Here is a 6,000-nt window from a genome sequence, read left to right as displayed (position 1 = left end):
AACCAGCCATGCCCTCTGCAAGCTTCAGTCCAAATCCTTCTCCAAGATTTGGATTAAATTGATTTAAATCAGAACTGGATCCTCAGTAGGTTAAACATTACTACCAATAAAAACTATTATTATTATTATGGCTAATGTTTATCGAGCTCTCTGGTCCGAACTCTTTATCATCACAATCTTCACAACATTGTGGTTAATAACTTATTATTTTCCCCAACTTTACTGACAGGAAACTGAAGCTAAGAGAGGTCAGACTTGCCAGGTTTCAGATCCAAACGGCCTGGCTCCAGCTAGCCCTGCTTTCTTTCTCATCGTCCCCATTTCCAGGGGACAATGATTTTCAGTAAATTTACCAAGTTGTGTAAGCATCACCATAAAGTGAAAAGCAGAGAGAATATTTCTATCATCCCCAATAAGATCCCTCATCTTCATTGCTAATCCCCATCTCCCACCCCGCACAATGCCCCAGGCGACTGTCAGCCTACTCTCTAGAACTGCCTTTTCTGGACATTCCATGTAAATGGAATCATACAATACATGATGCCTTGTGTCTGGCTTCTTTCACTGAGTATAACGATTTTCAGGTTTTTCCATGTCACGGCTTGTATTGGTTCGTTCTTCCCTTTTCTCTTCTCTGTGGAATATTTCATTGTGTGGAAACACTATGTTTTGTCTATCCACTGATCTGTCGATGGACATTTGTTTCCAATTTTTGGCTATACGAATAAAACTGTTAAGAACATTCGCGTGCAAATCTTTGTGCGAACATACTTTTTTTTCACTTCTCTTGGGTAAATACCTAGGAGTAGAATTGCCGGATCATATAAGTGTCTGTTTAACGTCTCAAGAAACTGCCCAACTATTTTCCAGAGTGGTTGCACTATTTTACATTCCCACTAGCATGTATGAGGGCTCCCGTTTCTGCACATCTTCACCCATATTTGTCATCTCTCGTTTTTGTATAACCATTCCAGTGGCTGTGAGTATTTGTATATCGTTTTTGGTGAAATTTCTTTTTAATTTTTAATTTTTTGTCTTATTATTGAAGTACGTGAATATGTATTCTCAATACAAATCCTTCGTCAGATATGCGATTTGCAAATATTTTCTCCTAGTCTGCTACTCGTCTTTTTTTCTTCATACTGTATTTTCAAGTGCAAAATATTTTTTAATTTTGATGAGATCCAACTTGTCAGTTTTTTTTGCTTTTATAGACTGTGCTTTTGTTCATATATCTAAAAAATTATTGCTCAACCTGAGGTCTTGAGGATTTTCAAATTTTTCTTCAAAACTTTTATTGTTTTAGCTCTTACATTTAAGTCTATGATTGGTTTCGAGTTCATTTTTATCGATGGTGTGAGGTAAATATGTAAGTTCATCTTTTTCTATGTGGATATCTAGTTGTTCCAGCACCATTTGTTAGAAAGGATATCCTTTATCCAATAAACGGCACTTTTGTCAAAAATCAGTTGAACATAAAGATTTGTTTCTGAACTCTCAGTTCTGTTCTATTGATTTTTATGTCTATCCTTATGCTGGTATAAAATGTTTTGACTGTAGCTTTATAGCAAGTTTCAAAGTTGGGAAATGAAACTCTCCAACTTTGTTCTTTTATTAAAATTTTCTTTTGCTCTTCTAAGTCTTTTGAGTTTCTCTATAAATTTTAGGAGTAACTTGTCAGTTTCTACAAAAATCCTGTCCAGCCCCATGCTCTCAAAAGGATGATTTCTGGCCACCAACCTTCCCAAAGATAATCCCTCAGGGCTGAGAATGCTGAGACCCCAGCAAATCACACATCTAATCACTCCACCAACAAGTCCTTACCTGTCACCAAAACAATCTTGCTCATTCGTCAAAAGCAAATACAATCAAAAGATAATAAATACACTCTCGTTACAGAAAGCATCCCTGGTGAAGCTTCTAACCCTTTCCTCAATTCCCAGGTACCTTAGGTTACTAACCTCTTAGAACACATAACAGAAGCACTTCTAGGCAAAGACCTCATGAATCTGTCTTAAGGGTCAATGGCAGTTAGGAGAACAACCATTCCTGCGGAACGTATTGCTTATGAAACACATCCGAATCTACAAAAGTTTTTGGTGGTGAAGTAGATGGTTGATGATAATAATTACATTTATGGAGCACTTTTTAGGTGTGACTTTAAGCACTTAACTCATTTAAGCCACACAATGACCCTGTGAAGTAGGTGCTATCATTATACCATCCACAGATGAGGAAACTGAGGCACAGAAAGTTTAAGTAAACTTGTTCAACTTCGCACAGCTCGGAAACTAAACAGAGATGGGAAATGGAAATCTATCACCAGAGCCTGTTCTCTTAACTTCTACCCTAGAGCTGTTGATAGTAGGGGCAAGAAAATATAAAGCCAGATTCTCCAGAACTGAGGGTCATTTCATTCATTATTCATTTGTACCTTTTTTTTTGAGGGCCTACTATGTGGCAGGCCCTTTTGAGGCACTGGTAATGGACGTTCATTGTGATATTCCCCTCGAAGAAGCCAATCGATCAGCCAGGAAATGAATGAGTCCATCACAGCATAGTGAGTGCCACATACAGGGTTATAGGAGCACAGGCAAGGACGCCTAGCTTAGCTTGCTCAAGGGAGGGGGAGACAGCTTCCTAGATGAGGGGATGGTAGTGTAAGCTTTCAGTGATAAAGAACGAAGCAAATGAAAGAAAAAATGTGAAAGCAAAGACTTGCAGGAGAGAGCATGGCACCCGGGAGAACTGTGTGGTTTCAGCGAGGTGGGTGAGTGTGCCATGTGGTAGAAAACAAGGTGAAGCAATGATCTTGAGCATTACATAATTCAGTTGTTACAGAAGAGCATTAGAACATCTGGTCCCCCTCTCAAAATATAAAATATAATATAGAGGAAATCACGTGTACAGCAGAACCCACTGAGGGCTACGAAACAAAAGCTTTGGCCTATGCTGGGGATATGTAGACTGAATATACATTAGAAAAAATTCCAGCCATTGATATATATTTGATGACTTCCTATTATTCTATACAAAAAAAAGACTCTTCCCTTAGAGAAAAATACTCTTAACTATGACATCTTTAGGGGGTGCTTGCCTAGATCATAGCAAGTCCTCGTTCTCAGGGACCTCCTAGTGTCCCCATCTCTCCCCTCCCCTTTTATGGAGACAAGCTCCAAAAGTCCTGTTTTTACTACAGTGTTTCCCATCTCACTGACAGACTAGGGATGGGCGCCTGCATCAACCTAAAAGGGAGTCAGATACAGGCTCTCCTGGTAATCTAACTCTGGATTGAAAGACTGCTAGTTAATCTTGCAGATCCCTGGAACTGGAACTCTGGAGTGGCCACATTCAGCTTACGGACTGAAGATACAGAGGACACTGGTCTGGCAGAGTGAGAGGAATGAAAACTACCAGGATGAGGATGTCTGTGTCACTGATGGCCTTCCAGTTCCTGTGTGTCTAGACCCAGCTGCCCAACCCCTGGGTTTCATGAAATACCTGTATCCTTTTAACAAACTGCCCTCTTTTAATTTACTCTGTTCCTCGTGGATAAGAATATTGACCACTGCAATGATTTAAAACCCAAATGATGTAATTAATACCAAGACTGCCTCTACCTAACACCACGTGGGCAAGCCTGACCAGTTTGATGACAGGATTCCAGTTTCCAACAGTGAAAAATATATAGCTCATAGGATGGCCATGAGCCAAGTCATTTCACTCTACTTAGAGAAAAAAAAATCTCAAATAACCTGAAGATATTTATACAAAAAAATAATTTCATCAAATCCAAATGTTAGATGAAAAATTTTAACCTAGCTTAGAGCTAATGACTAAATTATTGACCTTTTTTGGATAAGAAACTTCATAAGGAAACAAAGGTAATTAAGAAAACTATCTGAGGTTCCTTCTCTCCTGAATTCTGTGGCAGCTGCCGCAGCCAATCCCTTTCTCCACCTACCCCCATAACATACTGAGAACATAAAAATTTCTATTTTATCCAGGACTTCTCTCAATCCTTTCAATCTTGAATATTGTTGATAACTTTCATTAGTACTAACTGGAATGTATATAAAACTTTATTTTTTTCATTGTACTTCTCCTATACTTAATATTCGTTCTTTTATTAATAGTCAAACTTATATGCAAAGCACTTTCAAATATCTCATCTAATTCTCACAACTGTGTGAAACAAATAAGCAGATATTAAGATTCAGTTTTGTCCAAGGCAACGTGGCCAGTAGAATGTGGGGATCTGGGACTAGACCTTTAAACCCATTTCCTGAGCTTGTATCAACATGGTACACAGTACACAGTACACTGTGATCTTATATCACTGAGGGTACTAAAGACAGCCTTTAACATAACTCAGGAAAGATGTACTCAGAATCCTTGTGCCTTTAAAAATATCATTGAGCACCTAACTATAGGTGACTTAGTGCTAGATACTGTGGAAATTTTAGAAAGAAATAAAACAGGTTGCTGGTTTTTAAGATCACACACTAACCTGTTTGCTTTCACTAAAAAATTCCGACAAAAAGTAAGGCGAATCAATAGTAAAATGAAGAGATATTAACATAAAATACTGACACACTAGCCCCTGGGTTAAGATCGCTGCCATCCACCCAAGTCAACAAGATAGCCCTTTCTAAGGGGAGGTGAATGGGGACTCTTAACTCATTCTATTGTAATGGCTTCCTTATCTGTCTTTCTGACTTGAGTTTCCTGGTCTAATTTCATTCTCAAAAAGTAAAATGAAAAAGTAGAATAAAAAGTAGACATAACAAAGTAGAATGACCGAACAGATATTATCTCCATTTTATATGCCAGAAAACCAAGGCTCCAACTCAGGAACTTGTCCAAAGTTAATTTTTGGTGGAGCCAGAATTTAAAACCATCCATTACAAATGTTTATTTTATACCGTGTTCACAATAAAGCACTGTTAGTCTTATTATATTTCAGTTCACTGTGAGTTGGGTACTGGAATTCAATTGATTTAGCTCTATGTTCCTAAGTTATAGGAACATAATTTTATGCTATTTTTAAATAAAACATCTTTATAATACTTTGCAAACACATGTTGGCATACATGAACACCCTAGAAAAATATCAAGTTGTTTTCAGTCCACCGTTGTAACTGTCTAAATATTAGATGTCATTTTTTTCCCAATAAAAATTTAAAAGAAAGTCAAATAATCAAAATACAGAAATATAGGATGTCTCTACACAGCATGGAATAAGTCCTAAGTATTTTGCATTTTTCATAGAAGCTTAGAACATGAATTCCTTATATTTACGAATCACTTTTAACTCCATTTTTCGCTGCTCCTTTGAGCCTTACGACTGCCCCGAGAACTAGGTTGGGCAGATTACTCTACTTTACTGTTGAAGCCAGTGTCCTGGAAAGCCCAGTGATGTACTTAGTTCTTATCAGGTGCTAGGCAGAGCTGGACTAGAAATCATACCCTCATCTGCTGGCTGTCACTGGTTGCTTTTGACAAGTTATCATTTTATCTTGAAGAATCCCACTCCACAGAGCCCCCAACATAAGACAAATAAAACAATAGACTTTTCTTTAACATGTGTTACTGCCTGGACATTGAGTGTATATTGGTTCCGACCTCGTCTAAAGTCCCTATTGGTGAGTAATTGGGGGAAAACTGGTTCATTTCGATCTGGTGTGGAATTAGTGTGGAAACGCTTTCTAGTTTTGCTTCACATACCATGAATGGTAACTTGAAAAAAAGATTCTAGGATATCTTAAGATTGTGTCCAAGGCCAAAATATCCTAGAAAATCTGATAATTTAGTAAATGCAGTTGCATCATAATAATGCAATCTGAAAATGTGGGAGAAATTCAAGATCAGAGTATATTTGGAGAATTTTTCACTACCTTCACTTTTCTTGAAAGTGCAGATGGAATACAGAGTGTCGAGATCATTTCAATATATAAAGCAGTGAACAGGGTTCATATTTAGGGTGTCAAGAATTAAGAT

This window comes from Pteropus vampyrus, unplaced genomic scaffold, assembly GCF_000151845.1.
Source record: "Pteropus vampyrus isolate Shadow unplaced genomic scaffold, Pvam_2.0 Scaffold16, whole genome shotgun sequence".
In the NCBI taxonomy this organism is placed as follows: domain Eukaryota; kingdom Metazoa; phylum Chordata; class Mammalia; order Chiroptera; family Pteropodidae; genus Pteropus; species Pteropus vampyrus.
This window is presented reverse-complemented; position numbering follows the sequence as displayed.